A 27,038-nucleotide genomic window follows, 5' to 3' on the forward strand; every position below is an offset into this window, starting at 1 on the left:
CTGCTCTTCTGTAATCATTTTGTACCTGGATATGGATCTAATCAATTGAGCTTCACTGTCTGGATGGAGGCTTTTTCCTAAATCTGTTTAGGTCAAGAATTTCTGTCTGTGATGACTACAAAGGTTGAAAGTTTGGATAGTTCTATAAAAACGTCTCTCCTTTGTTCCTTTCTCTGCCTTGCCTTCTTTTTATCCAATCTCTCCTCTTTAGTATTACCTATTTTTCTGTAACTTTTCCCCTTTTGTGTGCTCCTTCCTTACCCTGGAATTCCTCTCCTTCATGTAGACTCTTTCAGACAGACACATAGACCTGTCCTACATGGCCTTTGCTGAGAATCTGCAACGTGTTCCAAACGACCTGCTGTCATTTGCCGGCAGAGCTGTATATTTTCTCTGCTCATAGGCCATCAGTGATTGCTTTAGAGAAAGGCATCCACTGTTTTGATGGTTCCCCAGAGATAAATTTATTGGCAAGACACCATAAAAGTTCTTTTTTTTTTTCTTCATTCTGTAGCTGAAATCATACATGCTTATAATGGCTATTATTTCTGTCACTCTCTGTTTTATTAGTAATATTGAGATTTGTGTCTTAATCATCCAGTTGATGCTGGCCAGCATTAATGGCAGTACTGTTCTAGTAGTAGGGCAGAATTGTGATAAATTTGGTAGAAATTTCTGCAAAGGCTGCTACGTAAAGCCTATATTCTGTCAGGGTTCTGTTGTAATCTTAAAAATAATTAAGTAGCATTTGTGCAATTAGAATTTTTCTGCCTTCTGATTCCCTCTCTTTTTGGTCTGGCAATGTTTGTTGCATGTTAATGTGGTTTTACTGTGTTGCAGGTAATGGATCACTTTTGTCTGTAAACGATTCCTGGCAGGAATGTATCGACGGACCATTGTCCTGTTGTTGATGCCTGTTATAGGAAAGTAACCAACTTGTTCATATGCACCACGTTCTCGGTGGAAGAGGGGCTGAGAAATCCTCCTCAATGCACCTGCAAGGAGGTAATGATTTAGACAGATTCTGCATGACAGCATTCCGGTATATGCTCGGCTTTAATGGCACTCTTACTACTAACCCAGCACTGCAGATGTCCTTAAGGCATTGTTTCCTTTCTCCTTTCAAATTGTTACTGAGTCTCCAATTCCAACAAGCTATATTTATGGATCTTCTAATCCAGTTATCGTGCCATTACATTTGTCTGATGATAGCTATCATGTCCTGTCTCCATCAAGAGCTAGTAATGAGTTTGGTCTTCATTCTCATTTATAAATTTATATAATGAATAGTTCTGAAGTTATACGTTATGAAGAGTTTGTGCATAACTGATGAGATCTGGATGATCTCTCTCCTCTGGGGACAGCTGGCATGAGCCCTAGCCACAAAATCCATCAGGGATGCAAAGGCATCCTTCTGCACCACTGGATGAAACTGCAAGACGTGTGTCTTTCAGTGTTGGAAACGTGAGCTCGTCTGACTCAGTCAGGTCTGTAGTGCCATCATCCCATTTCTGATGGCATGCACATACCCGAGCCCAGGGTGGGCAGAGGTAGCTGCTCCCTCTGGACTATGACGTTACCAGTTCTTCTGATGGATGCTTTGTTTGGTTCATGCTGGCACTCAAATTATATGTTGCCCAGCTCATCAAGTTACACTTATGCTTACTTAACAAATTTTTTTAAAAGTAAAATTTGTTTCTTGTTGGTGCTAATTAACATGTGGGGTTTGTTACATTATGCTTTATCACTGTTCTGCAGTGCTGTTTGTCTTTAGCTTTTCCTGGGCTGGGACTGTGGTGAATGTTTGTAGAGGTATTACAGTTTTGGAGAAGCGCCCACTAGAAGCTAGTTGAAGAGCGATGGAGAAGTTATCCAAATAAAAGTGGTACCAACAAGTTATTATTAAATGTTTATTATTAAAAGCAGTATTAAAAACATATTAATAGCACCTCAGCAGTAAAAAACCAAGTGGAATTAAATGGACCGTGTTTCTAAGAAATATCTTGGCTTCTAGCAGACAGAAAGATGAGCTAAATCTACTCACTTGCACATCATAACGTAAACAGCTTGATGTGGAACAAATCTTCTGCTACATCAACAGAACAAATTTAGATTAAAACTCTGATCATGACTCGCTCGGTGCTCTGATTTATGTGTTGGTGCTCAGAATCTCTTCCAGCTTCCAGATGGCACCTGAGCAGGATTCTTGTACGCTTTGCAAATGCATCATGCTCTTTACCTGAAGTTCCTCAAAATCAGCTGCTTTGGGAAAAGCAGGGGGGGGATTTCACCTTTTTGGTATTCTAATGAATATCGTTTGGACATGGAGCTTATCCTGTGCTGAGCTGATGGCTCTGGCCTATTCTCGGGGCTGTTATGAGTTGACTCTTGAGGAAACTTCAGGGCCACGCCTGACAGGACGGCTACAGCAAGTGATTCAGCTTTTCCAAGCACTTCTTGTAGTAAGTAGTTTTGCTCTTAGTGCTCTTGGAGCCAATGAATGGTATTAAATGCAGCACGATGAAAGAAAGATAGTAGAGAACATAATAGAGGCTTTCATGATGAAACATGACTCATTTCCAGTGGTCAGATATTTACTGAGAATCAAGAGGAATCCATGAGAAGTATGCAAAAGAAACAGAAAGTTTTTGTGCGACCTATAAGTGAGGCTGATGAGAGGGTAATGTGCTGGGTGGGCTCATCTAGCTGGTCTTCAGCGATGCCTCAAGGTGCTAAAGAGACTTTGGTTTCCTGTTTTTGCTTTTGCAGAGACTTGGCATCCGCTTCGCTTCTCCCAAAACAGCCCAAAGGACAAGAGACTGCTCAAGCAAAAGGACATCAGCAAGTGTGGATCTGTGCTTTAGGTAAGAGCTGGAGCAAAGTCAGGCTTGATCCAAACTGCTTGCCCCATGTAAGCAGTGTTGCTTCTTCTCTGTGAACCCTGCTCCCAAGCAACAGATTCTTTTAGGAATGAGGAAGCATCATCTCCTCGCATTCTTGCTTCTCTCTCTGCCTTGCCTTGGTCAGCGGCATAGCTTTCCAATTTTGGCTATTTTATCTCTCAGTAAAGTTGCTGCAGAATCTGTCTTTAAATGACATTCTCTTATGCTTAATCTTGAGAAGAAATAATGTCCCTCAGAAAGTGCTGTCACAGATTTCAAACATATCGAATGTACTTCAGATAAAAGCAGGACTGTAATGTTCTGAGGGGTATGATTTTTAAGCTAGGAGCTTTGGGTATGCGATGATGCCTCTGACATTTGCGAACAACCCCACCAGCAGAAGGTGAAAATGTCAAGATGCGTGTCGATTCTCTCAAGATCTAGAGAGCTGCTGCTAAAACTTAAGTTTTAGCAAAAACAAAATGAGCAAAACTGGCAGAAAGATCCAAGGGGTGAAGCAGCAGCTGTACAAAAGGTTGGAAGTGTTGGTCCTGCTCTGCAGCCTGCCCACGGGTCACAGGGGAAGCAGAGCAGGCAATGCATGAGTCATTCTGTGGTCTCCCTTCCAGGTGATTTTACAACAGAAATGTGAACAAAATCCTGACACAGTTGCCCTAATTGCCAGTTCTGAGGGTGGGTGCATTTATGCTCTGCCGTAGATCAGAAAGGAGGGATGCTGGGCAAATCCTGAGCAGAACACTGTAAAGGTGAGTGCAGTTGCCCGTGCCTGTGGATGCTAAGGACTGGATCTTCCTGGGCGTTAAGGTGAATTAGAGTATCTTCAGGAGGAAACTATACTAAAATATTTACCTGTGCTGAATGCAGAAATATGGTCCAGCAGAGTCCTGACTTCACGTCAGGCAAATCTCTACACAAGGCTGTGCTCAACGGGTCTGTGCTGTGTTTATGAGTCATAGATTTTGGTCTAATATTTTCTGTGAACTGCTGAACCCTACAAGCTGTTATTGCTGTCTGCATCACTGAAGAGATTAAAGTCCCCCCTCTTTTTTTTCTTTTTTTTTTGGCAGATAAATTTCTTGACGTTTCTTAAAGTCACAGTGACAATTTCTACAGAAATAATTCAGATAGTGGAGATGTAAAGGTTACCCAGAAGAACCTCCATAAATTGTTGAGCTTGTCCTTAGCAAGAATCTTCATGAATTAATTTTATTTTATCTGTTCAGCAGATTGTGAATGGTTGGATTTCATCCCTGGTCCCTTCAGAGCTTCTGAGCTCTTGGAGGGTCATTTGAAGAACATATCTCACATTTTGTATATAAAAAGTCTCAGGCTTATCGTTCCTTCAGTGGCAGCTGCAGTCAGGCTGTGGAAGCTGTCAGGGAGATGGTAGGTATGACCACATGGAAAACTCGCCCGTTAATATCAGCCAGCCTTTTGTGAAGTGGGACCTTGGTTCTGTGGCAGGATAATCTCATCTGAGCAGATATTTACCTTCTGGTGTTTTATTAGCTGCTATGACTGGTTTTATAATTAACTTGTGATTTGTTTACACTCTGTATATTCTTATTTGAAAGTGTAGAGGGATGCCTGGTTCATGCCAGGGTTTTATTCTTAAAAATACTTCTATTCTTCAGTCAGTTGTGGGAGATGAGGGAGCAGGATCTGAGTCCGGCGGGAGTGCCAGCAGATCCAGAGATTGTGCCATGCAGGCACTGAAGGGGCTGAGACAAGGCAAGTGCAGGAACGGTCCATGGCGCTGAGGGCTCCCTGATGGCCCTTACAGTAGGCTCCTACTTATGTACAGATTTTAAAAAGAAAAGAAATACATAAATACTTATCTCTGTTTAATTTTAATTGCTTTGTCCCCAAAGCGTTAGTTATTTTGGCCTCTAGCTTTTGATCCCCTAAGATGGGGTAAGTTGTGTTTCTCTTGAGCAAACAGATCTGGGTTAAGCCACATTTTAGGGGCAGACACTTAAATTTTAGAGTTACAGCAAATGAAAATTAATTTCAGCCTCGCAAAAATGTAATCAAAATCAGTGGGAAAATGCTGCAATTCTTGTTACCTCACATTGTCATTTTTGACCAGGAATATTTACAGCCATTCTTCACGTGCACAGTAATTGCAGCTGTTAGTGAATATACCCTGAACTAACTCTTGAGCGCAGGTGTGTAGGCAGGGCAGGTTTTGTGGGGATCCCGTCACCAGCAGATGGTTCCTGAGAGGTTGCATGGGATGGCAGCATCGTCAGGTGGGACCACTGCAGCCTTGCCCCTTCTTGGCTGGGTCTTCCTGTGCCTGGCGTGGGTGTGTTGGCTTCCCACTGAAAGCGGAGATGCTCCTTGAAATAGTTTGTTTAAAAACTCAGACAATGAAAACCAAGCTCACTGAGAACTGGCCGAGCAGGTTGTTCAGAGCTGATGAACAGTGCAGGCATGTTGCTGTCTCTGTTCCAAGAGTGAAGTCTGTTGGGGCTGGGTATGGGATTATTGGAAAGAGCAGGGATGTGAGAGCAAGAAAAGGACTTGTGAGCTTTTTTTATCAACGACTGAAATGTCTCCTGTGTAGTCCTCTCTGGCCTTGTGATCCTTTTTGGTCCCTGTGCCATTGCAGGCATTGAGGGCGGTCGTCTGCTGCAGCTCCATCCCGTGGCCCTGGCTGTGGAGCAGGATGGGGCCGCAGGTGACATGAGTGCAGGGGGGAAGAGACCTGGCCATACGGATTTATACAGGGAAGCAGCTGGCATGGAGTGCAAATACACCATTTGTACAGGCTTATAATCCTTCCTGTGAACGCTTGGTCTTTAAAACACTGATAGTTTGTTATTTTTATTGCCTAAAATTCCAAGCAGCAGCCTGTCAGCAGCTTTGGTTAGGGGAGAGCAGTGTGTTGCCTGGCCTTAGAGGTTGCTTTGCACGCGTGCGAGGTGATGGGGTGTTGTGGTTATGGTGGCTGGCCAGAGACCCTCAGCAAGAGAGGCAGCCGAGTGGCTGAGATCCCTCCTGTGGCGGCACCCTAACTGCCAAGGACACATTCATGTTCGCACATGTTATTTGGTAATTATAATTAGTAGACCTTAGGGGACAGTTAGGAAAGCTTAAACATGTGGCAGCTTCCACTACATCATCAGGGTAGGCACCAGCAAGGCTCGGACTGCAGCCTTAGAAGGGGTTAGTGCAAAGGCCCGGGAAGCAGCTTCTCCCAGCAAAGTGCAGAGAGCACGTCTGGGAAGGCAGGCGTCACGCTGGAGGTCTGGGTCACCTTCTTGGCTATAAGGAAAGGAAGAGATGCCAGTAAATGCTTTTATTGAGTAATCGATGTTGTGTTTTTTAAATCTAAGCCTGAGCTTTACTGCACATATGTTGAATACAAAGGTAAACACAAGTGGTGGAACAATGCTTTATACTGTACAGTGTGCCTTGGTGTTTTATTAATTCATAATTATCCCTTTTCTGGAAAAATTTCATTGTGAAATGACTTGGAGCTTGGGAGCCAAGTGAAGCCTTGACAGTGCTCCTGACAACACTGCTGATGCCAGCCCCTGTGTCTGCCGGAGCCAGGCAGTGTCCAGAGCATGTTGTCCCCCAGCGCTAGCTGGGCTCCAGCCTTTGCTCGCTGGGTGCTGGCTGTGCCTGACGGGGAGCTGCCACCCCTCTGAGCAGGGCCACGGGGCAGCACAGAACAAGCCCAGTGAGCGCTGCCTTATTCCAGAAGAACTGTCTACCGAGTCCTTCCGAATAATTCTGGCAGATGTCAAGGAGAGAAGTTCTGTGTTTGAAAGGTGCATTTGCACGTGAGCTGGGTGAGGCCTGTATCTGAGCCAGGAAGGTGGCTGTGGCAGCACCAGCGCAGGTTTGTGTGCCATCCCGATGGTGATGTGCTTGCCCAGCCCAGGCAGAGTGGCCCTGCAGCTCAGAGGTGGCCACTGCCAGTGCAGAAACTGGGGGGTTAAAGCTCTAACCTGGGTGGGCACCTGTGAAATAAAATTGGCTGCAGCAGACCACTGATAACCTCTGATGTGCAAATCTTCCAATGCTTGGTGAGACAAAAGCAGCTCAGGGTCTGAGCTGATATGGGTCAGGCGGCACCTTTAGCTGTGTGTAAGGCTCTGGGGCGGGTGGAAACCTCTCGAGTAGCCTCTACACCGGCTGCCTCCAAAGCTGCTGCAAGTTGTGCATACAAGGCAAGAGGGCAGAGCAAAAAGAGACCATCAGTGGTGGGTTTGAGGGCAGAGCTTTCCGAAGCAGGGGTTCTGGTGAAGTGGACTGGCAAGACAGAGCTCCGATGACACCCGGGATGGCCAGCAAAAGGAGCGCTACTCAAATCTGGATGGTGTCTGTCCATGCTTAAAAGGCTGTTGGAGGTTTTTTGTGCTTCTATTTGCCTGAAGTTGTTGGCCTGCAGTTGACAGAAATGCTGGATACTGACATTTCATCTGTAAATCTAATCTAAAATACAGGTTTATATTTTCGGGGTCTGTCCCCTGGGACCATAGCCAAGCACGTGGCATTATTGTGCAGTGGCAGACGAGCATTTAGCAGATCTGTGCAGGAGCCTGTTCCTGTGCAGAGCTCTCAGGGCTGTCCTTAGCAGGTGGGTATGGGACTGCCTTGAAGCATCGTGTTGTTGATGATGCAGCTTTGGACGGAGTGGAGCCTGCATGGTGCCCGACGGTAATATCGCAGCCAGCAGCCCCTTCGGTGGGCAGAGTGTGTGGCTTCCATCGTGGCAAACTGGCAACAGCATGTGTTGACCTCTCTGTGGGCTAAGTGAAGATGTGCTGAATGGCATGGGTGGTGTAAGAGGAGGGAGGACACCGTGGGCTCACAAGGAAGAGGGTCCCATCCTGCTCTCCGTGTCGGCAGGGGAAGCTTTGCACTCAGCATGATTCTGTGGGTTGATCTTTCCGCTCTTGCCCCTTTAGCTACTGGGGTGGCCTGAGAGGTTGGTGTGACTTGTGCTAGGGACCAAGGCCAGCCCGGTGGCTGCCCAGGTGGCCGGAGCAGCAGCGTCTCTGTTGAAGGGGGTTCCCCAGGCGCTGAGTACTGCTTGGGCTGGTGAGGGGGAAGGGCTGCGGGTTGTGTGCTTGGCATGCCAGCTGCAAGTGGAGGAGTGCACCTTCACTTCATGCTGTTGACCGAGTATGTTTGTTTGCTCGTTTTACTCGGGAGAGGGAAGGACTTTGGTTTGCTAGGCAGCCAGAACGTTCTGCGGGTGAGCTCAGAAGGGGTACGTTTGCCAAGAGAGGCAGGTGCCTGAGAAGTCAGCGATGAGGCTGTCATAGCCTGGAGAAGGTGCATTAATCATTGGCTTTGCATTCTACTTTTCATGAGATTTTAGGGTGTTTTCTGATCTTTTGTATTCCTAAGCTTTTGTGCTGAGGGGCTATTTAGTATCCACATCTCATCACTCAACTCCTTGGATCTAAGCACATTTTTCTCATTGTTAGAGGTAAGAGTAAAGCAACAGGGCAAGTAATGTTAGTTATATTTATTATGGGTGTTTTGTACAAAATTATCTTTGTTTTGTGATTTGGGGAATTGAGAGTCATAACAGCACATGATAAAGCTTGTCTGCATGAGTGTTTTACAGGCTGGGCTTTTTGCAGCACGCCCGGAGTGGTCTGTCGGATGACCGGCTAGCGAGTAGCTGTTGCCAGGGCTGGATTCTGTAGCAGCTGTTGGGAGAAGGACCTCTGGCTCCCACTCTGTGAGGGAGGATTCCCCGCACAGACCAGTCTGTTAAATAAAAGAGATTCACGTTACTAAAGTGTGTGCTTCAAAAAGCAATTCGCAATTGCCCTGCAAACTATTTCAGACCCTGAAATCCACCAACATGATGTTGGGTGGATTGTTCTAGAGAAAAACTAAAAAGAAAAATTACAGTATCTTAAATATTTTGTAAGGTTTTCTATTCTTTTACCTGAACTGTTGAGTATGCCTGTCCTTCTGTCTGAATTATCAGTGGGAAAGTTGGCAGAGGGAGAATTCCCTTGTACAGACAGAGGTGTCACTGGCAGGTTCTTAAGACTGAAGATGAAGAAGGTTTGAGTCTTTCCCTGTGTGGGCTGCTGGTGTCACTGCAAGGTGCAAATGCAGAAAGTGCCATCATGTCTCAAGAAGCATAAGAGAAGGGTGAGTAAAACCACTCGAGTTTTATCCCAGCTGTTTTGCACATTGTATAAGCATTTCTCCATGTCCATTTCCACACTGCTCTGTTTGTTTGTGTGTCCTATTAAAGTCCCCAGTCACCTCTTTTAGGAAGCTAAATGAGTCTTGTTCTGTAGACCCCTTCCTCCTCACCCCTACTGAGTTTTGAAGGACTCAGTTTTTCCATCTATCCCACAGCATCAGCTGTTTCTGAGCTGCAGTCCCCTTGAATTAAAACCACAGATGCCTCCCCCTGCCCTGGGCAAACCAGGCAAGCTCCCTGTTTCCTTGCGTGCGGCTGCGTGCATCCCGGTACCCGACCTCTGTTGTGTGCAGCTGACTGGAAACACGGAGCCGGCACTGGGCTCCCTTCGAGTGCTGCCTCCTGTAAGGGAAGAGAAGTGAGGAAAGGACAGCTGAGATGCTCCTCCTGATTACAGGGCAACATCCCGAGCTTACAGCTTGGGAAGACTCAACAAATATCCTTTTCGAGTCTGAAATGAACACATTTGCATTCCTAGAATTAAAGGTGGATTCAATAGCTATGGAAGGATGAATGGCAAACAGAAGGAAGGCTTCTACGTGATTCTTTATCTTCGGACGCTGTCTCAAGGCCCAGCTGTAGGCTGAGGTGTCTCAGCAGCGAGCGTTGCTTGCGGCATGGCGGTGGCTGCAGGAGGAGCTGTGGGGGGCTGCGTGGGGTGGGAGCAGCCCTCCCAGCTGCCTGCGGGGTCAGCGTGCTGAGGGGGCATGTTTGCAAACAACCTGAAGCTGAGCCCCCATCTACAAGGAATTATCTGGAGAGAAATGACAAGGCAAAATAAAACAAAAAAAACCATTTTATTGATCAAATGTGTCTGTTGCTTGACAAGAAAAGATGCAGCCTTGGACGCTTGCCTTGCAAAAGCCAGTCTCATTTCTCTCTGTCCTCTCTCTTCCTGCCAGGGCTGTTTAGGGACAGTTCCTTCTGCTGTTCTGTATCTTTAACTGCCTGTTTTTGTTGTGTGGGGTTTATTTTGTATTGTTGCGGATGTTTTAAAAGCAAATAAAGGGCCCTGCAGGAGCTGCTTTGCTGAATGCTCTGAGACTAAATACCTTTGCTCATGTTTTGTCTTGTTTCACATCATGAATCTTACAACTCTTCCAATCAAGGCCACGTGTGTCCTTGGAGTTGGAGTCACGGTGGTTTTTTTCCTGGTCTTCTCAGTATCTTTAGTACTTGGTGAGATTTGGCTGTGAAGGCTCTTGTGTTGTTTGCATTTCTTTCAGCAGCGTAAGAAAAGTGTGATGAAGGCTTCTGACAAGGGCAAGAGGAGGCAGGAGACATTTTTCAACAAGAAACTTAGCAGAAATGAAATGCTACACCTAGGTCCCTTCTTGTTAAAATACGTAGAGAGTCCCAAAAAACAGTAGATGATGAAGAGCTAAGATTTCCCAAGGATGCTGGATGCCGTTATCACCGCAGAGGTTTGTGTCGATCTCTCGGCAGCTCCCCAGCTCCTGGTGTCTGTGCCCTAGTGAAGTGAGTGGAGTGAGATGCTAGCGAAGATGCTGCCTGTTCTGGTTAAGAGTAGCTGCAGTGTGTTGGGGTTGAATGGTGTGTGTGGCAGATTGAGCACTCTGGGGCATGGCAGCCGCTGCAGAAGCATGCATCGTCCCCAGCAGAGATGTCAGCACATCCATCCGGCCGTGCTGAGCAGCGTTTGTTGGGAGCTGGGGCTCCTCTGCAGGGCTGTGCAGCAAGCAGCTTCGGGAAGGGCAGCAATGGTGGGTTTTAATCCTGCCTTCTCCTGCAGAGAGCAGCTCTCGGGAGCTGTAGTGGTGCTTGGTAGATACTCAGCATGGTTTTGCCTCTGCAGTGGAAATGCCCTCGTCCCTGGCATGGTCGCTGTGGGGCTGAACTGGCAGCCCGCTTGCAAGATAACAGTGCTGGCATGTCGGGGACGGCGCATATGATGCGAGTCTGACAGATGTCAAAATAAGCTCGAGGTGAGTGCTGCTGGTTTTTCACACGCAGGAAAGTCTGTGCAGGCCAGTGCCCTGTCAACAGCTCTTATTTACTGTCTCCCACCTTTGTTTTGGATTTATTTCTAGCAGAACAGCTATTTGTTCAGGTGCTTGGAGAAAGGTTTCCTCTATGTTTCTGCCTATCACAGTGTCACCCATTAAGAAGAATATTTTGATTTTCAGTTCCCCTTGGCAGGTTCACCTCTGCCTCTGTGCCTAGGCAGTGACTTGCACAGATGCCAGCTCACCACAAAACCATCCTGCTGTTTGCTTCTCCACAGCCTTTCATTAGATGTGAACCATGTTATATTCTAGACTAACTTACAGCCATGTATTTTGCTAAGAGGCTTCGGCTCTACCCTTGGAGAGGGGGAAAATGCTCTTATTTAGGTAAATACAGAGTTCCCACCGCATTGCATGAGCTGTGTGGCCCTGTAGATGTGAAGGCTGAGATCCAGCTGCTGCACGAGGACGGTGGGAGGAACACACGCTGCTGGTGCCGAGCCTGGGCTGGCTGGTGGGGCTGCTCAGCTGTGGTCACCCTGGTCCAGCCCTGGCCCTGGCAGGCTCTCGGCACTGAGCCTTTCCAACCAGCCTTTTGGCTGTGGGCTTGGCTGGGCTGCAGAGAGCTGTGAAATGCAGCCTGCTGTTGTTTGTCTGCTCCCTCTTTGCAGGAGTAGAGTTCATCTGCTTGCTAAGACTGCCCTCTCCTGAGGCAGCAGCCGGGAGGCAGCACTTAAAAATATTAGATTGGGTTCAAACCATCTCCTAATGATCAGTTCTGTTATTTCTCTGAATTGCTTTTGTCTGATAATGGTTTACTTTGGTTCATAATGGTTTCATTTTCTCTGCAGCAATATTGATGCAAGTGTGGAAGCCACATTAAGAAACAACATCCCGTCGGAGTTAAAACCCAGGTACAGCTCATTCCTGATGGTGTTCCCCACAGCCACGAGGAAGAGAAGAGGGATTTTTCTCCCTCAGCTCCTCCAGCTGTAGACATGGAGCCCATGCTCAGCGAGGCACCCTTCTGCAAACCCACGCTGCTGGACAGGCCAGACCCGGGGTTTATCCCTCCGGACCGTGAGCATGTCATCTCTTCTGGGCTGCCGCCAGCGGGGCCCTGCTCATCTCGTTCCACCTTAAACCCTTCTGAGCAGTGTGCCTTGGCCTTCTGTGCCCCATCTCTAGAGGAGGAGGAGATCTCTGCTCAGTCCTGCAGTGCTAATGAATAGCAACATCTCTGAAACAGTGTGACAGCGTGGGTGAGGTTCTGCCACCTCTAAAAGGAAAAACAATTAAGCCTATTTTCCCCTGCCCCAGTTTAAGCTTAAATCTTAAGCCTGGGATGGAATAACAGTCTCATGTGTTTCAGACACCTAAATTACTTTCAAGCTGCTTCTCCACTGGGCATAGGAGGCTGCTGCACCATATAAATTGTAAGTGATGCTCCTTTTCAATTTCCTTGTGTGCCGGATCGCGCTGGTGGGACGATGCCCTGGCGCTTTCCCGTTCTGTCCAGGTGTTTATGGGCTGTGACACTGTGGGCACCCCAAATGCAACGTTCCTCTTCCAGCTGCACACACATAACTCTGTCAGCAGCTTCAAGACACAGAGCACCATGGGAGGGTTCGCTAATTGTTTAGAGAAGCTACTCTATTTTTAAATGCTGCCCTAAAGGTTTGGGAAGTGAAAAACTTACAGAAAAGAGAAAGGAGGAGGGCGGGGATGAATAAAGTTCTTTCCATATGTTTCTGTATGTTTCTAGTTCAGTATCTTCTGATGTGGCTGTTTCCAGATCTCTGAAGAGCTTATTGCAGTGGTACCGAGGGCTTATAGAAAATTTAGGCATGTAAAAATTAGCTTTCATCCTAAATTGTCTCCTTATTTTCTCTTGAATCAGGAATTGACAGATATATTTCTGATTTGTTTATTGTCTGCAAATTGCTGAATATTGGCATCCCTGTTATCTAAATATAAATTTGAGAAGAGCTAGAAGACTTTTGCAGGGGTGGCCCATATCTCAGCGTATATGTGGGGTTTGAGTTTATCAGAGGAGCTATGCAGATTGGGAACTAAGCCTGCTTTTTTAAGATGGACTGTTTTGTTGTTTTGTTGTTGTTGTTTTTAAAACAAATAGCTCTTATATATCAAGCAAACTTGTTTTAACACCTAATTAAGTTAATTTAGGTGGTTTAGTATAGTTCAGCAGCAGCCCCAAGTCGTGGTCTTCCACCCGATCTCACATATTGATTCTACTGGTGTTTTGTCCATAAATCTTTTTTCTGTTTCTGTGCAGCTGTAATTGTGTTTGAGAAATGGAAAAATCTTATGTGCCCAAGCCACCTAAAGTGCATAATTACTCCACTGAAATACCTTTGGAGGTAAGTGCGAGCTGGGACTGAAGTTTCACAACAGTTTCTTGGTAGTTTCTGAAAGAAATTGTGTACAGGCAGCTTACAGGAGCAGTGGGCTGGGGGCAGCAGTGGGGGCCAAGCCTGCGACAGTGCCAGGCAATGCCAAAACAGCTTCCACCCTGGCTCCTGCTGGCACCGCAATGATGTGCAAAGCCTTTCTCACAGAAATGCGCTTCCTGCTAGGTGACTTGAGCAGGATTTCAGCAATGCTTCTTCTGACTGCCTTCTGAGGCACCTTTTGTTTTTCAGATCAACCTTCTTCAGGATCCCTTGGGAGCTTTTGTTCTGGAAATCGAGTCCACAGGGGTGTTTTCTTTCCCTGACTTCTCATTAGTTAAAATCCAAATTATACAAGCCAAGAGGGGTTTTGGCAGGTTGGTTTGGGGTTTTTTCCCCCTTTTGGAGCAGTTCAAGTATTTGTTCCTTGCTGGAGCAATTGCATACTTTACAGATGTTAACACCCAGCCTGTCTTTTAAGAATTAGGAATTGTGCACATACACAGCCATTGGTTTGGTTCTCAGACTGTGCGGTTTACATGCTAAAGCAGCGTGTGTGTGTGTGTGTGTGTATATATGTTGTGTGAAGATGTGGTTGTCTGGGGGATTGAACAGTAAAATTCAAAAGACCTGATGCATGTTTCTGCCTACACCTGATTTGGGTTTGTTTATCTCCAGATGTAAGCACCGAATCCATCTGTTCCTTCACATTGTAGTAAGATAATTTTACAAAGAATTGAGTAAAGGCAGCATGTTGTCACTGGAGTAGTATTCCCATATTGTAAATGCACATCAGCTTGTGCAAATACAAAAGACATTTGTTAAATATCTGCACTGAACCTTTCTGGTACTTCCCTTCGCCTTGCATCCTTGTTCTTGTGGAACCTTGATGGGGAGACTGGGCAGGCCAAGGGCGTTGGGATCTTTGTGATTGTTAATTCAGCATACCTCAAAGCTGGAAAAATCCCAACACTCGGGATCCTGGGTCTGAGAGATAAAGACATTTAATGTCCCCCCTACAGGTAATCCCCTGGCACACAGGGTAAGCCCACTCTCCCCCTTCCCTGCAGTACCTCAGTGTGCAGTGGCTTTTCCCAATACCAAATTTTTTAAAAATACCATGTCCAGCAGAAGCTGCACAGAACCAGATACCTCTGAGGAGGTATCTCCCATCCCTAAGTGGTAGCTGGCCTGTTATGCTGGCTGCCAGGAGGATTTATGGACAGGCTGTCATTGTCCTCAGAAACATGTCCTGTGCATCACAGCCAGGACGTGGCTTAATGGATGCCTCTCCCTGCTGTCATGTCTGCTGGTCCCTTTTGTCTGTGCCTCTCTGCACAGTACGTTTGCTACACCTGTGAGTTCTACCACTCATGCAAAGATGTAGGATTAAACAGAACTGCACCCTGCAATACTGGAAATGGTTTTCTGGAAATGTTAATTTCCTAAGGGCTTTAAATCAAAGGTTGGTAGATGGAGCTGCCGTGATTTAAGTGCTTTCTGCCTTCCAGAGCAGTGGTGCAGGTACGTCTGCAGAAGGCAGGTCCAGCTGGCTGTGCCCCTATGCAGCCCTGTGCCCAGGCCAGCACAAGATCACCTAGAGTCAGGAATGTTTATTTGCATTTATGTGGTCTTGAAAGACTTCTTAAATTGTGTGAATACGATGGAAAATGGATTTTTCCTGCCCACCTAAGCAAGCTTTTAGTGATTAATGCTGTAAAGTAAAAACAACAGCCACAAATCTGGTTTTATAACGTGCTGTGGATTCCAGGTCTATGAAAAATGCATGCTTCATAAAAGAAATTTTTTCTTCTCCTAGTACTCTTTCAAAAAATACCTTATCTCCTTAAAATCCTCTTGTCTCTTGTCTCCATAGCTGCATTTTAATGCTAATGGGATACATAGCTTCATAATTCTTTGTCTCCTTGCATTGGTACAAGGCTAAACTCTACTGCAGAATAGGTATGTTCTACTGGAGAAAAACTTAGCAGAAGAGAGAGGATTCACTCATCAGCTGTGAAATTAGTCGAGCTTTTTTATCTGTTTTTCCCCTAGAGATGTATTGTGTGCCATAACTACCCCAAGGAAAAGGAAATCTTGAGGTACAGGATGAGTTGCTTGCTGTTGTGTCTCTGATACTGAACAGTAAAGAGAAAGACTGTTGTGGGCTGCAGATATTTCAATTCACATAATTCTTTATTCTAAAACTGTGATTACTTTCTTTCAATGGTGGGAGAAACTGTCTGCTTTTGTGTTACAGCTAAGGAAGTACAGAGGCTCTGTAAACAAGGAGGTCTCCTTGTTAAAAATACATTTTGCTGGAAGCGCTGCTTTCCAGACCAGGGTCTTACTTGGTTTTGTGCCTCAAGGGAAAGTCTGGGACACTGACCATTGTTCCTGCTTTCTTTTGGTTGCTCTGTGTAAATGGCTGTACTTCGGCAGCATTTTCCTTGTGATCTTTTTCCCCATAACAGGACTTTGTTCCTTCTTGTTGCTGTTCTCCAGGGAGGGAGCAAGTGGCTGCACATTGCATGCAGACCGCAAGAAACAGCGCGCAGAGCAGCAGATGCGCTGCAGGGTAGCCGGGGGTTCCTCCCACCCTTTCAAGCAGCAGAGCTGCACAGATACCCCTGTGAACTGGCCATGTTCAACCTCCCTTGGCATGAGAGCAAGCCCAACAGATGTGTATCAAAGCACGTTGGTAGGTGGTTGGGAAGGCTGCCTGGGCAGCGGCTGGTATTGCAGGGCTAGCAGTGGGCTCTGCACCTCTTGTCCTTTTCTCTGGACAAGAAGTAGCTGCAAAACCTCCCTGCCATCTTTCAAAAAGTAGATGAGATCAGCTGGGTAGGTCTTTCAAAGAGGCTGGTCTGTAACTTCCCTGCAAAACTGGAGCTCAGTGATATGAAGCTGCTGCCTGCAGGTCTGGTCCTGAGTGCCTGGGAGAGACCTCGCAGAGCTGGGCTGAAGGTGCAGGGAGTGACACAGGGGAAGGCAGCGAGGGCTTCAGTCAGCATCCTTGCTGCTGTCGAGCATCCTGTACAAAATTTCCGTAGATAACATCCATCGTTGTCCAAACCTGCAAGAAGCAGCCGTGCTAGCAATGGGCTGTCCTGGCAGGAGCGTGCCCTGGCAGCGGTCAGCAAGGATGGCTCCGTGGCTGGCTCAGTGGGAAGGTGGATGCCCAGCATGGAAGTTGGTCCCTGCCCTGCTCCCGTATGGCTGCTCAGCTCGCCCGGCACCAGTCCTAGCTGGTGTGCTTGACCCAGCCTTCCTGGAGCTTATCCCTAGTCCACTGGGCTGAATGTAAACCGAAGGGTTTTCTTTGAACAAGAGATTTCAGAGGCTCTGTTCCTAACTACAGCAAAGCACGCTGCTACTCAGAGATAAAGGCACGTTGTGAGTCAGGATATTCTTCCTGCTCGTGAAGCTATCCTGAAATTGCAGATATGGATTATATGACTTGAACGCTGCACTATTTATGATGTGTGTTCAGTCACCTAAATCATGTTGGCAGTGTTTGAGCTTTGCCCGGATAATTGATTCAAATGTAAATTGAAGAAATAAATCCTTTACAGCTAAAATATGCCCTCTTTTTATCTTGATTCTTTTTCTTCTTTTTGTTGAACGGCATAGAAAATATGTAGTTATAATCTCATAAATAGATATTTGACTACCTTTGTAGGAGGGCAGGTAAAACGAGGTTTGTATGGTCTGTTCTGAAATGCTTTACTGTTTTGTTTATTGAATTACTAACCTGTCTGTAACTTGGCTTCTGTACTTCTGGTCAATAATCTGCTTGTAGAAATGTTTGTGCCATTCTTCAACACCAAGGCCAGGTGGTTATTTATTTCTTTAAGTTCTTAAGCACATTAGTTGAGGATAAAGGATCAGAGAAATATATATATATATTTTGTTTTAATAGCCATGAAGTGAACGTGTGGTGAACGTGTACCCTGCTGGCATCAAAGGTTTCTTTGGTTTGTGAATCTGCGCAGAGGGATGCGGACTGGCATCAGGACAAGCCTTTGCAGCATTTTGTGAATGTTTTAAGCTATTTCATTAAAGACAGGGCTCACGCGCTAACTACAAGCCAACAAAACAGTGCTGTTTGAGCTTTCCTTGCAGTCGGGGCGCGTTTAATCAGCAGTTCTGCAGATGGTAATTCTTGGAGCTGGTGTCTCTTCGGCGCAGCCTGGCAGGACCCTCGCTCCCTTACCCTGGCAGCTCAGGGACGGCGGTTCTACTCCCCAGCAAGCATTCAGCCAGTGCCTGGAATCAGGCGCTTGGCATTCCTCGGGCTATAAATATTTGGGCGTTTTTCATGTCTCGGGGCAGGAATCCCAGCACTGCAGACGCTGGGCACTTGCTGCCTTGTCAGGATTTTGCTCTGCCCTTGTCAGCTTTTCCCTTTGCTCTGGCATTAAAATAATTAAACCACCCTGAACGGATCATGGCTGTCCATTCAGGACTGGCACTTCTTGCTGACAGCTATTGCTTTCAGGTCATTCAGAGGGAAGTACCAGCTCTTTGTAGCACGTGTGAAAGCACTCGTCCACCTCCCCTCATGGTTTTGGTCTCAGAGTCCCTGGGAGCAGGAGCTGGAGCCCCCCAAAGTGTAATATCCTTGAAATGTGTCACCAGTCACTGCGATGTTTCTCTGTGTCCTTGGTGTCTGCATAAATGTCCAGACCTCCTTTTGAATCTAATTAACTTCCTGGCTTCGGAGATGTCCTTTGGCAGAATATCCCATATTTGAATCATCCATGTGAAAACACATTTTTCCTCTGCCAGTTCTCCAAAAGCCAAAAATCCCTGCTCTAGCTGTTCGTGCCACAGTCCTGTTTGCTGAAAGTCTTGTGGTTGTGTGATTTCTTTTCCCTTATTTCACTTCTGTCTTTGCTTACCTCACCGCAGTGCTGGGGCAACTGGTGCAGCAACCCAGTGTACCAATGCGTGATGGTATTGTACCCCAGCTTGACTGCCATGGTGGGAGATGCTGCCTGTGCCACTTCCAAAAACATAGCAAGGTCCATCTTTCCTCGCCACTCTCCACCCTCTCCTCACCCTCCATCCACCCGTCTCTTGGAGGCACTCTGTGTGCCTTCCAACACTCAGTGTTCCCTTGATTTCTTGCTGGACCGAAAGGGCCTGGGTTGCTTCTGTATTCGTATAACAAGGGTTTTTTTGTGCCCTGTATCATTGCTGCCAGTGGTTAAGCATCAGTATTTATAGGTTTTGTTATACAGCTTCTTGCATGTTCGTTCTGTTTATAGGGGAAAAAAATTGCAAATAAAATGGTTCACGCCCAAACTCGCCACTATCCAGAATCTGAATTTTTCCCTCCGTATCTCTGTGCTGGGCTGTTATGAACAGCAGATTTTGTGACTGGCTTCAGAGCCCGACTCTGCCTATTTAGAAAACATCCATTCAATAAATCATATGGGGAGCAGCTGCCGCTCTCTGCTGAGCCAAGGCACATCAGATAAAATATTGCTCATTTATTTAGTTTGGTAGAAATAAAGTTGCTGTAGTGGAACATCATTACAGGCTGTTCTTAATTCACCTCAGGGCTATTTCTAATAGCAGCACACAATTCTCCTGTGACAGTCTGAGTGAATGAGATGGGTGTTTTGATGTCAAGCTGAATGTAAGAAAGGTTTTAGGAATCAAAGCTTTGAAAGAGAAATAACTACTGTTTGTGCTCTGATACTGGAAGAGGTCCCTGTTTTATTATTAACACTATAGCTATTGAAAGTCCTGACACTTGTTCCTTGGGGATTTGAAGCAATTCAAGCCACAAAATACTGTTTCAGCTCAGCCTTTTACAAGTCACTGCATGTTGGTAAAGCCGAAGGTGGCTTTGATAGCTGGTGGAAGCACCCAGGGCTGGCATTAACTTAACGGTGTTTGATTTTTTTTCAGCTGTGTGGCATCTGGGAAACCTATTTCTGCCCAGCTCTTGGCTTGCAGCAGATAGCTGCTCTTGCCCAAGCAGAATGGTTTCTGAAAAGCTGTCCAAAGCATTTGAATTTAGACCTGCTGCTTTGCACAAATGTCATCAGCCTAATATTCAGCAATGGGGCTGTGGCATCTGCAGGCATGTTGCCTGCTGATCTGAAAAGATGCTAGAGGCTGTTACTCGAAAGAATGAAAAGGAAAAAAAGGTGAAGGAGTAGGAAGACAGAGTGTTGCAATGTAGGACTGGGTGCACGTTTTCTTTCATAAGGGATAGGCATCTAATCAGGATCCTGCTTTTCTCCTTAGAAAATGAAGTCTCAAGATGTCTCATTTCCTCCTTGCATCATGGCATGGTGAGAAGAAGTGAGAGAATCGTGTGGCTCCAAAGCCGTTACCGTACCACAGGCAAGGCAGACAGCCACCGTGACTGTGCTTTGTGTGTTATGTCTTTAAATGCCCGGTCTCCCGAGTGAGGCAGCAGGCGTTTCACAGTCATTTTGGGTGTGAAATGCTGCAGAAGGGAGCCATGCATCCCGCTCTGCCATGGCAGCATTTCTTTGCCCTTGCTCGTCTTAATGATTCTCTATAAAATAGAAATAACTGGCAGAAAACGTGTAAGTGGCTCCAGCTTCCAGAAAAGCAGCTTGTGTCGCTGAGAGCGCTAAAGGTAACGATGCAACAGCAGCGCCCGGATTCCCCCATGCTGAATTGCATTTTGGTTGACAAAACAGATGCTTTTTGTACAGGCACTGCCCTCGCTGCTGGCGGGATTTAGCACCGGCAGCACTGTGACCCTGAAGTCCCGGGTGCTTGATCACCGGCTCCTCCGCGCCAGCTCCCAAGGGCGCAGTGTCACAGGCACGCCGAGAATTCGTGCAAGTGACAAGCTGCTCGTGGTTCCTGGGAAGAAATGAACAACAGGAGAAAATGATTTACAAGTCGCTGGTCTTATCAGGGTCTGAGTCTGAACAGCATGGCAGCAACAGCAATATTGCTGGTGCCCATGGTCATATTAAACGTGGTCCCTCTCCTGACAGCCCAGACCACTCCTGCCTGAGAGTAACGGCTCCTGGAAAGGAAAAAGGTTTTGTCTGCTGAAATAGCAAAGATCAGGGAGCAGAGTGCTCTTTGCTGACTGCTAGAGATGACCTTGATTCTATGTGTGAGGGCTGTGAAGTATCATAATTCAGTGAAAATACTTATTCTGAGCTGTGCGGCACAAGCTCAAAGAATCTCAAGACCCCATTTTCATCTGAGTAATTTTATGTGGCAAATAAGGAAGTAAATTTTTTTTATTCAGGCTCTCTGCTCCAAGTAAACCTCCAGAGTGCTCATCTCCTGTACATAAAAGTTTCTCAAAATGCTGGTGATAAAGCTGTTTAGTTCAGCTGTATTTCCATGCTATCGGTGACTTTGTTAAACAGCGGTTCCCTGCAGACAGCTGTCGCTTTGATGCTAGTTGGTGTATGGCACATTAAAAATCCTTAACTTGTTTCTAAAGTCTCACTAAAAACCCTACTGGGACTTTGATGTTGAGAAGATTCCACTCAAAGTACCCAAACTCTCTGAAGCTCGCCCGGTCTTATCTTGGAGGCAGACCAGGGAGCGGTTGCCTCAGGCAGTAAAATATCAGTGGCAGCAAAAATGTGTAGTGATTATTTATGGTCTGAGCATCTGCAGTCAGGAGAGGCTGCTGGAAATTACCAGAGCCTAGCGACGCCTTGAAGAATCCAGTTCTTCATTTCGGGGACAGTCTGAACGGCCACGTGCCGTGGTTCGGCCACCTCATGCCGAGGCTGATTCCAGCAGGACCACGGCAGCAGTTTCACGCTCAGATTCCAGCTGGAAGCACCTGTGCCCCCAAATGTTTACCAAGGGGCGCTCTGGCTAAACGATAGGCTGGTAAAGCAACTGTGGAGCCTTATTTAGGTTTTAATTAGATGGCGGGAAGTTTTTAACCGTGACACTTGTTTCTCCCTGCCATGCAGCTGAGTGCGGTGGCGCGGGGGGCATCGCTCGCAGGTGGCAGGGGCCTCGGTGTGGCTGCCTTGGGGGTGTTGCCGTTGCGGGTGTGAGGAGCTCTAGCTGTGGGGCTCGTTAGTGGATATTGTTAATGGATCACTCTGTGCTCTTCCAGCATTAATGGAGTCTTGTTTTTACTGAGTGAGTGAAATTGGCCTTGAACCAATTATTATTTTTTTTTTTCCTCAGCTTCATTCTATAGTGTGAAATACCAGGGCCGGGTGTGTGCCTCGCTCTGCTGTGCTGTATTTATTTTCTGGGTTGTTGCTTAGTTCTTTGCAACGGGTCAGATACGCATCAAATTGATTTTCAGACTTAAAGGAGAATTAAGTGACATTTCTCTTTTTCTTTTTTCCTGTGGGTGTCTATCTTGCATTTTTGTGCACAGGAATCAATCTGACCCTACTGTGAGTCGCTTTAGAAGAGCGTTATCCCATGCGTGTCTTTGAAATCATTTTCTGCACAACACTCCCAACCGCTTCAAACCCAGCCCCAGCGGTGACCACCGCGCTCCAGCGCTGCGCTGGACGGGGCCAGGCTCCAGCAAAGCGCCTCTGCCGCGGCCCCGCCGCGGAGGGCTGCCCTCCGCTGCGGGGGATGCTGCGGGGGGGGCGCGGGGGTCCCTGGCCCCGGGCTCGGAGGGGTTCTCTGCCCCCTCGGGTTGTGTGTGGGTCCCTGCCCCGCCGCGCCGCCGCCAGCAGGGGGCGGTACTACGCCAGCTGCGCCGCCCCCCGGAGCACCCGCCCGGAGCGGGGCCGCCCGCCGCGCCGCGGGTCGCAGGGTCGAGCCCCGGCCGCCTTAGCCCCGCGCTGGGCATGCACCGGGCCCTTTTCCTGCCCCCGGGGTGTCCCCCCCGGGTGCTCCCACCCGCGGCGGGGCGCTGGATGCGTTCAGCAGCCTCGGGGAGGCGCGCCGCGGCTCGCTCCCCCGGGGCACCGGGGCTGGGCGGCGGGGGCCCGCTCCCGCCCCAGCTCGGGGCCCCCCGCGCTGCCCCACCGTGGGGGAGGAAACCGGGCTCCTGCTCGCTCCCCTTCCCTCACCTGAGAGCTGAGGTCCTTGCCCGTTTTTTGCAAGGAAGTTGCCCGTCGGTTTGGAAGCAGGGAGCGGGGGCAGATGCGTGTGAGATCCGCCGGGTCTCCGGGGGCGTGAGAGCTGGGCAGGGGCTGGGTGCTCGGCACCCCCCGCGCCAGCTGCAGCCGTGGGGTGGGTGCGGAGTGCACGGGGCCGGAGGCGGCAGAGCTGCCTGCCCGGCCGCCGTGACCCCGTCCTGCCCTGCCTGCCCCACGTTGTGTCCTCTCTAGCGTCCCTTCGCCTCCCCAGTGCCGCCCTGGTGTTTCGAGGCTCCTACCCTGAGACAGGACCCACACTCCGACCGGCACCGCACTGACCGTGGAAGGGGAAATAGCATATGGGTGAGTTAGACCTGTCCTGCTCATTAGGATAATTAACTCATTAGCAAGGTTTGTTTAACATGAACTCTCTCTTCTGTTTGGGCTGTGGTTTCTTTAAAGCAGTTGGTATCTTCCTAGAAGTAAGCACTTATTTACATAATGCTGACTCCAAACCCCTGACTGCTTGTAGGGGCTGTAATTTATCCCCTGAGGAACGTCTGGACAAAGCACAGCACTAATTCTGCCACCTGTGCTGATGATGTGTCCAGAGAGACCATGTCAAATCTCTATTAAAAGCTGAGAATAAGATAGAAAGCCTAAAATCTTTACTTAGAGAAGATTTATGTGTGTAATATAAAGCTGCTGCTAATTCTTCCCAGGGATTAATAGAGACAATCAAGGACAATTTCACTCAATATTGCATTTCTTTTTGTAAAGCGAAGCTTCCCGAAATCTGAGGCGAGACAGAAGCATGGCTTTGGGTCTGTGTTGCTCTCTTTCAGTCAAATGGAAATAGCTGTCTTTATTTTAGAAGTCTCTGTTGGCACCACAGTGCTGACACTTCCTGAGACAATGAAATGGACAGAAATCTATTTTCCAGGCTGGAAGGAAGGCAAAAAATAAATTAGAAGAATGAAGAGTGAGGAGGAATTGAGGCGTTCACAGCGCTCGCAGCGCAAGTGAATGGAAGTGATGGGAAGAAGGCAGGAAAGGGATTCATTTGTTTAAAATATGGGACTCGATTTGACTTTGAGGTGCACGTTGCATCAGTGATAAACCTGCGCTGCCCTGCGGGGCGAGCGCCGGGCAGCACACGCGCAGGGATGCTGGTGTGGATGGGCCACGGGGCTTCTTATGGCCACGTACCCCAGACGCGGAGCGAGCCCGTGCGTGCCCTGGGGGCCCTTCGCTGAAGGCTCCTGGCAGTCCCCAGGGAAGGTTACAGGCTCTTCGGCTGACCTGACCAGGCTTCTAAACTGCAGGTGATCTGGGGCAAGCAGCCAGGCTTGCCTTGTGTGGGGCCAGGTGAAAAGGGATGCCCAGGGGAAACCTGGGATGTGCCAGACCTGGAAAAGTCAAGGTGCGAGATGTCCACCCAGAAGAGATGCTCGGGGTGTCACTTTATCATCAGGCAGAGCTGAAGTCAGGCACTCACAAAACATTGCAAAACAGTGGAAGCAACGGCTGACCAGAGCGGCTGGGGAAGGACTTGCAGTGCTTCCTGGGCACCCCTGCCTGCTGGGGCTCCGGCCCCCTGCGAGCCCTTTGGCCAGCGCTGCTGCCCGCGCTGCGTGACTGCAGAAACGCCTCCGCTTGCACACTGCAACTTGTCACGTTATGTCTGGCTAATGAAGTTTGTCTTTTTTTGCGGCCGATAGCATTGCGCTCATTCTACTTCAATGCACATCTTGGAAGCAGAAAGTTTCCCGTCTATAAAATTCCTTGAGACATTGATTTGTTGTTATCTCATGGCAGCGATTTTACCCTGCCTGGCTGTTTATGCTCGGCATTGCGGATCCAGAAATCAATGCTGCTGTTCTTGCTCCTTTTGACAGGCAGCTCCTTAGAGCAGCTGCCGGTGAGTCTCGTGTTCTTTTCCATGTTTCTCCTGCCCGTGCTCTCTGCGTGGCCCTCCCCTGAGATCATGTTTCTGTTTCTCAAGTTCCCTATGTAGGAGACTGCATGGATGAGTGATCAGACAGAAGCCAATCTGGAAAGGATGCTTCTGACGTGTGCCCACGCACAAGGTGCCACTGGCCCCTGGGACATGCGCTAAGCAGGAGTCCCGGGTCAGTGCGAGCCTGGGATCGATTTGGCAAGGCTCGCTGCTGTTATAAAGAGTGATTGGTATTAATTAAGCTGCTCTGCCCTTGTGGGCTGCTGACAATAGAAGCTGCTAAACCAAGTGTAAATCTGGCCGTGCGGACTGTGGGGTTCTGACAATCCTGGGCTAAAGTCCAGTCCCAAAACTTGAGGAGGTTTTGATTCCTTCAGTTCTTACTAAAACCCTCCAGTTCCTTTCTAGAGATTTTAGTTCATGTTTTGATGAATCTTGTTGCTAGAAATCAGCTTTTAAGACTGGCTCTGGGAGGATTCATCCATCCCAAACCAGACGGGAACACTGGTAACTTTACAAAGACAGAAGCTTTGCTAACGCAGCGTTTCTGGTTAGCATGATGCACATGTTACACTGGATCAGGTAGTGCAGAGAGATGTTTCCTCCTTCTGCTTCTCTGAGCAATTCCATCGACAGGAACGGAAAAAAAATCTCCTCTGAGCAAGGCTGCTTGCAATGAGGCAGGGTGAATACAGCATCAAGTGACACTTTTCCATGCATTTATTTTTCCAGTCTCCAGACTGAATTGCCACTGACCAACACGCCGGCTGAAATGTCAGACCCACTGCAGTGCAAGTCCCACCGTTTCACCATCGCTGCTGTATTCTCCAGTAAAGTGCCAGGTGAGGAAAATGGTTCATAAAGCTGAACTTCAGCTATTTGGGAACCAGGCTGGAGGTTCACAGCCCACGTGCAGCCAGAGTTTAAAACTTACTGCATTTTTTTCCCCCTTCCTTTTCCAGTTTCTGTTCTAGCAGCCTAATTTAATTTGAGGTTTGCTGTGTTATTTTCCTCCCTGAGTGCTTTCTCTTGAGCTGGCTTCTTTTTGCTGACATCAGGGAAGTTACTTTCCATCAATGTTTGAACTGAGCGGTTTCATTAATGTTCACAGCATCCATTTGGAAGTAGTCACGTACTTCTAGGAAGCCTCGCTCCAAGAGAACAGGCTGCATATTTGCACAAGGCAGCTCCATCACAGGGTGTAATTCATGCCTCCAGATTTAGGTTTTTCACCTCAAGAGGCAGGATTCAGTTTATGTATATTCTTAATAAGGAGTTACTATTTGCCCATTAAAGAAGTTTTACAGGCTGAGGTTACTCTTTTTTTTTTTTTTTTTTTTTAAAATATGTATATATATATATATTCACCATATAAAAATGAAGAAGCTTTGTGCTCCTGTAGCTTACAAACCACCTCTGGAATGTCTCAAACCCATCATTTGTTATAAAAATGTGGTAGTGTTCTTATTTCACTGTGGTGAAAAAATTCTGATTTTTTGGTTTGTGTTTTGGTTTTGTTGTTCTTTAATGTTGCTTGACATTTTAGTTTCAGATGTATGCAATTCACCAAAGTTTCCCCTAGGCTTCTATGGTTTGGAACATTAGAGAAAAAATATCAGTGAATGTAAGCATATTTAATAAATTACAGTATTTCTTTAATATTACTCTTCTAAAGTTCCTGTTGCTGTTTAACCTGCCATCTTTCTAAGCCACAAGCTCAGGGCCGTTCAGATGCCAGAGGCTGCTCCGGAGCATCTTTCCTCTGCGGGCGTTAGTCTTTCGATAAGCCCTTCCACTTTCCAACATTTGTGTGGTGATAATCTCTTCTAGCATTTCTTGCAATGCTTCATTTTAATATATATTCCCTTGTCACTGCAGAACTGAATTCAGCCTCCCAGTAAGTGATATCTAAATCACTGCTGCAAGGAGAGAATGAAATATAGGTGTGTGAGAGAGAGGGAAAGGATATGACTGAATAAGAGAAACTCACACAGCAAGAAGAAATATCTGCAGCGGTGTACAGAAATGTGCTGCTTTCCTCACGGCTTCTGCTGGTTGCCGTTGGTACAACACGTGTGTGTCAGGTATGAACACCGGCGTCTGCCTCTTGCCATTAAATGGCAAGATGATCAGAATTGAGCGGGCAATCGTGTTGTGCATATGCAACGACTCGTGTTTGTTTATTGCACACACAGGGACATGTCTGAAGCTATTTGGAAACCTGCTTTTGGATGTGCTCAGTGGGTGACCTTTGCCAGCAGCGATATTCCTGTAGCATGTACAAGGCCAGAGCAGAGTCTCCTGAACACTTTGCTGTGGGTACTTATGATGACCACTTGGCCTTGTGCATTAGGATGAGACTTTTTGAAAGGGAAGAAAAAAGGAGAAACATGGATAAGTTGCCCCAGGCAGTAAAAGTGTATTAGGGCAAGCAGCAGACTCAGCAAAAAGCCCCACCCAACCCAGTAAGTGTAAACCACCTTGAGACATCTGGGGAGAAAATGGGGAAAGCAGGACTAGAGCTGGCGGTCGGATGCGCTCCGGAGGGATGGGCTGCCTGGGGGTCAGCTGCGGA

The 27,038-nt window shown here is 47.4% G+C and overlaps 1 long non-coding RNA gene across 1 annotated transcript; it reads left to right on the top strand.

Annotated features, from left to right (window-relative positions):
• The first annotated feature begins 847 nt into the window (after positions 1-847).
• Positions 848-26,933, top strand: LOC114017497 (uncharacterized). The gene is made up of 8 exons (XR_003562580.2): positions 848-1,005; positions 2,770-2,864; positions 8,924-9,038; positions 11,915-12,499; positions 13,360-13,444; positions 25,196-25,305; positions 26,342-26,547; positions 26,659-26,933. It is a non-coding gene; the product is annotated as an uncharacterized LOC114017497 (long non-coding RNA).
• Positions 26,934-27,038: the final 105 nt, after the last annotated feature.

This window comes from Falco cherrug, chromosome 10, assembly GCF_023634085.1.
Source record: "Falco cherrug isolate bFalChe1 chromosome 10, bFalChe1.pri, whole genome shotgun sequence".
NCBI classification, from domain to species: Eukaryota; Metazoa; Chordata; class Aves; order Falconiformes; family Falconidae; genus Falco; species Falco cherrug.